We start from the raw sequence: 6,000 nt of genomic DNA, 5'->3' as shown, positions 1-6,000 counted from the left end.
GGGGAAATCCTTTAAAACCGAGATGAGGAGAACGTTTTTCACACAGAGAGTGGTGAATCTCTGGAACTCTCTGCCACAGAGGGTAGTTGAGGCCAGTTCATTGGCTATATTTAAGAGGGAGTTAGATGTGGCCCTTGTGGCCAAGGGGATCAGAGGGTATGGAGAAAAGGCAGGTACGGGATACTGAGTTGGATGATCAGCCATGATCATATTAAATGGCGGTGCAGGCTCGAAGGGCCGAATGGCCTACTCCTGCACCTAATTTCTATGTTTCTATGTTTCTATAACTTAAAAAGTAACATTTATATTTGCAGCCTTTGAACTTACCTTCGTATTCCCCAAGCTTTAGATGCATTTATGTGTGAACTATTTTTTTTAAGAGATACAGCATGGAAGCGGGCACTTTGGCCTACCAAGCCCATGCCAACTCCTGATCACCTGTTCATTCTAGTTCTATGCTTTCCAACTTTCTCATCCACTCCCTACACATTAGTGGCAATTTCACTGGCGTCAATTAACCCATGCAATTACAGGGAGAACGTGCAAACTCCACATAGACTGTGCCCAAGGCCAGGATCGAACCCAGGTTTCTGCCGCTGTGAGGCAGCAGCTATGTGCTTTCATACCTCAAATGTTTTGCAGAGAAATCTATATAACAAAAAGTCTCATCTTGACCACTTCCTGTCTGTGCTGTATATTGATTTTAGAAAAAATGCTACTATATATCGAAATGATTTTTGGCCATCTTACTCACAGTCCTCCTCCGCTGAGGCAGCCCAAGGATTTTTCCGATTGATGAAAAATAAAAAAGTTATCAATATTTTAAAAATATTGAGATCAGCTTATTGGTTCTCTCGCCTGTCAATAACCATGATGAAGGTAACGCCCCTTCCGGGGGGCCAGGAGTATAAAGCCCAAATGGTAGGAAATTGCATTGAATTTGGTGGCCTGCACTCTGCTTGAAATGGTATGAAATTGCATTTAGACATAGACATTTTGAATTTGGTGGCCTGCACTCTGCTTGAAATGGTATGAAATTGCATTTGAATTTGGTGGCCTGCACTCTACTTGAAATGGTGTGGAATTGCATTCGAATTTTGTGGCTTGCACTCTGCTTGAAATGATATGAAATTGCATTCGAATTTGGTGGCCTGCACTCTGCTTGGAATAGTATGAATTTGCATTTGGTGGCGGCATTCTGCTTGAAATTATATGAAATTGCATTTGAATTTTGTGGCCTGCACTCTGCTTGAAATTGTATTTCAAGGAATAGTCATGAGTGAACTGCCAGCCCACCAACCCTGAGTGACTGAGCTGCCAGCCCACCAGGCCTGAGTGACTGAGCTGCCAACCTACCAGCTGCCAGCTCACCAGGCCTGAATGATTGAGCTGCCAACCCAATAATCCATTCGGCCCACAATGTCCATACTAGGCCTCTGGAAATCAGCCCCTTCGGCCCACAACACCCATACTAGTGCTCCAGAAAGCCCCCCCCCCATTGGCCACCAATATTTAAATTGGTGAAGAGGTGGAATATTGCGTTGGGGGACCAGCCCTCCCATGTGAACATGGGACCCAACGGGTCCCACTTAGTCTAGTAATTTATTAAAAGTCTTTTGGCTGGGCACCCGGGTTCAGTTACCTTCCTTCTCTAATTCCCTTTTGCTCTCAATATGACCAGTGACCAGCTAGTAGAAATTAAAAAAATCTTCCAATGTCCTTTACTTCTTTTTCAGAGAATATCCAGATATTACAAAAAGTGTTGTTAAATAAAGACTTACTTCTGGCTCAGTCTACAGGTCTGAAGAATGGTCTCAACACGAAACGTCACCCATTCCTTATCTCCAGAGATGCTGCCTGTTCAGCTGAGTTACTCCAGCATTTTGTGTCTATCTTTGGTGACAGGTGTCTCATTTCATCGGCTTTGTGTATTGCGCTCCTAGAAGAGACGCTTTACATGCCGCTTGCATCTATTCAACCAAGTATGGTCTTAATGAAATCTCACATCTTTGTGAGAGAGGGATGGAATGGATGTGACCACCGGCTACAGGACAGGGAAATAATGCCACCAGTTAATTAACCAGGTTCCCGAATGTAAGAACAATTTATACATGTGACATTTTTGTTTTTAAATCAATGTAGCTCTGTTTTCATTTTTAATGCCGAGTTCAAACCCCGTCCCGTGGGAAGGGCTTGCGGCAGCTGGTTTCATAGTGCCGTCATTGTTGGTAGGTGCTGCTTTTTCACACGGACCGCTGCCAGTTTTCTCAACTTCCATAGCCGCTCTGCATAAGTGGAGGAGAGAGAGAAGGGGGGAGAGAAAGAGAAGGGAGAGAGAGAGGAGGGAGAGAGAGAAAAGGGGAGGGAAAGAGAGGAGGGGAGAGAGAAGGATGGGGGAGAGGGAAGTAGAGAGAGAGAGAGAGAGGGGAGAGAGAGAGAGGAGAGAGGGAGAGAAAGAGAGAGAGGGGAGAGAGGGAGGGAGAGAGAGAGGAGGGAGAGAGAGAGGGAGAGGACAATGAAGGGGGGGAGGAGAGAGAGAGAGAGAGAGAAGGGGCGAGAGAGAGAGAAGGGAGAGAGAGAGAGAGAGAGAGAAGAGAGAGAGAGAGGAGGGAGAGAGAGGGGAGAGAGGGAGGAGAAAGAGAAGGGAGAGAGAGAGGAGGAGCGAGGAGAGAAAAAGGGGAGAGAGAGAAGGGGAGAGAGAGAGAGGGGGGAGAGAGGAGGGAGAGAGAGAGAGGGGGAGAGAGAAGGAGAGAGAGAGAGAAGGGGGAGAGAGAAAGAAGGGAGACGGGGGAGAGAGAGAAGAGGGGAGAGAGAAGGGTAGACGGGAGGGAGGGGGTCATTTTTCCGCACAAGCCATGGGTGCCTGGGGAATCTGAACCCAAGCACCAAGTTGTAAGCGGCCAAGAGGCGCATCCCTCGGGACAGCCCCCACTTTCCCACGGCCACTCTCCGCTGGCTGTGGCTCGGGTGGAGCAGAGGTTTGGGACAATGTTCATCTCTCCACAGTGATGTGATGGACACGGGGATCTGGAGCAAACGCTGACAAGTCCCGCCCCCTGGCAACGTCATGTCCTTTATTGGACTTTTCTGTTGAGCGGTAGTCGGTTCGTTCGCTTGGAGGCGACGCCGCCTTTCGGGTAGGTGGCGCTACGACAAAGCAGCCATTCAGTGAGTTTGCTTTTAGGCGACGCAGCTTTTCGGTTAGTTGGCGTTTCGTCTTCGTACTCTTTCGGTTTTTTGGCGTTTCGGCCTCGTTTCCATACGGTTCTTTGGCTTCGACTTCTCTGCTTCGGCTTCTCGTCCGTCAGCGCCACGTCCGCACACGGTTCGCATACCCTGTTGAACAGATACATACAGGTGTATGAACACACACACACACACACGTTAATTTTCCTACTGGTCATTGTTATTGATGACTTCCCATCGTCCGAGATAGATTATTACTCCAAGACTTGAAGTCTACTCTCGGTGAATGCAGCTGCATCAGAAGACAAGGACGAGGAGTAAAACGTTAAAATACTTTGTTTCTTATCAGTCCCAGCATTATGTAGACAGCAAGTAGCATCCCGCAGAGCAGCAGTTCAAGCTGATCTTACTGCTAAATATTTAACAGCAAAATACTGTTTCACTCTTACTATGATTTATCATTTATTTTATTCAACATCATTTTGACATTTTGGGTGCATTCCAGTTAGCAAAAAAACAATGCAACACAAGTGGGAATGTAAACGATGCTCAGCCTGATGATTTAAGACAATAGACGAACTAAGAAGGGTGTCGTCCCGAAACGTCACCCATTCCTTCTCTCCAGAGATGCTTCCTGTCCCGCTGAGTTACTCCAGCTTTTTGTGTCAGACTACCTTCGATTTAAACCAGCATTTGCAGTTCTTTCCTACACATATTATAGTTTATTGGTAGCTTGTTATGTTATAAATGCCACTGTTTGGATATTATACGACCACATACTGCTGTACGGAAAATGTACCCAGTTTCCTGCTGTGACAATTTCCATGTGCCAGGCTGCAAATAAGCTGAATAGCACAAGTGGTTGTACCAAGCGAAGGCCACATTTGTAAATTAAACAGCAATGTATTGTCAAATGATAATACACATTCCTGGAGCATAGAGCATCTTTTGAAACATATTCCTTTTGAGATTTGCAATTTGCTGTAAAGTCGCCATTTATCGCACTTCCCTAATGCATTTTGTAGCTTTGTAAACATGACATCACATTATTAAATGTTGTATATATAAAATATTTATATGGATGAGTACAGCCCTTGTATCGCCTGACACCTTTTCACGATGAAGAAATCCACCTGATGGCACTCTGTCTAATCCCAGGAGTATCCATTCCCTCCTTATAATTGTGCAATCTGCAAGTTACATGCAGTTTCACAGACAGCATTATGTTTGGAACATGAATTGAAAAGACAAGATTTTTCGAATCCTCTCACACATTACCCTGGATTTTTATGCCAGCGGTGCTTGATAATGTCTCTGAAGAAAGCTGTCCTCAAGAATGGAGCAACCACGGTGGTGAGGATTCCACATTATCTCTGCAGGGAAACCACTAAATCGTTCCATTTTCTGCATGTTGGCAGAAAAGCTTTGCGCTCACTTAGCACTGACATTAAGCTTCACCAGCTACACTCTGACCCTCTCAACTGAAATGCACTGGTTTGCAAATTAATCCTTACTTCAGATTTTAGACTTTAGAGATACAGCGTGGAACCAGGCCCTTCGGCCCACCGAGTCACACCAGGCCGGGGTCTACAGTAGCTCTGTGTAATACATTGACCAATGTAACCAATGTACAGAAGTGCTCAAATGAAGTTCATAAATTATTAATTAATTGATTTTTAAATATGGTAGAAGTGTTGGGGAAAAGGGGTGAGATTTAATAAGTTATTCTTCTTCTCACTCCTTTTCCAGCTTGTACAGACACAGAATTGGACATTGGAAATTTGCTTTTTGTTCTTTTCATTGCTTGTAAATATTGATTGTAATGTCCAATTGTTTGATAATTTCGATTTTGTTACTATTAATGTCTTTAATGTCTTTACTTGTTCGGAATAAATAAAATAAATAAATAAAATAAATAAAAGTGTGCATTTTGTGCATGCTATTCTGCTGCACTTAAAAATTTCATGCAGCACTTAAAATGTATTTGCTGCACCATTGATTTTCTCAGCTGTTATCTCCTGTAGCTGAAGGACTGATAAAGTGAGAGAGAAGGTTTGGGGTGATTTGTAGGATCAGAGAATGGGCAGAAGAACCAGTTTCTATCCACTGAGTGGTTTGGGTTTGGAACGTTCTTCCTGGAAGGCAGTAGATCGAGATTCAATCTTATCTATCAAAAGGGAATCAGATAAATACTTGAAGGAGAAGGTAGTTACAGGAGTAACTCAGCGTGACAGGAGGGAAGGAATGGGTGACGTTTTAATCAAGACACTCCTTCAGACCAGAAACGTCACCCATTCCTTCTCTCCGGAGATGCTGACTGTCCCCGCTGAGTTACTCCTGCATTTTGTGTCTATCTTCGGGTTAAACCAGCATCTGCAGTTCCTTCCTAAACTCTTAGTTACGGGATATAGGCAAGTGTGAGCGAGAGAGAGAAATAGTGAGTAGGTTTAAATCTTCAATAAAATAGATGAAGAACTGACAAATGAACGATCACCTTCTGACCTGAATAATTTACAGCAATGCCCCTCTCCAACAGTTCAACCATTAGTGACTGACAGCTATCACAGCTATCTTGTTAAAATTGACCCTTGTAACTGCTAAAAGCCTTTTAAGACTGTGATAGAGGGAGTGAATCCTATGGTGTGATCAGTTGCCAAATTAGATTTTGAAATCCAAGTATTGGTTAACCTGCTCTCAACTTCAATACAGAAGGGAAGGGGTTAAAGGTGAAAATGGGCTGGGATCTGGAAGGCTGTTGTGGGGATCTTGGGAGTTTTAAGTGCCTTTAACATAGCAAAATGTCCTGAGATGTTT

The sequence above is a fragment of the Leucoraja erinacea genome, chromosome 15, assembly GCF_028641065.1.
Source record: "Leucoraja erinacea ecotype New England chromosome 15, Leri_hhj_1, whole genome shotgun sequence".
In the NCBI taxonomy this organism is placed as follows: Eukaryota; Metazoa; Chordata; class Chondrichthyes; order Rajiformes; family Rajidae; genus Leucoraja; species Leucoraja erinaceus.
This window is presented reverse-complemented; position numbering follows the sequence as displayed.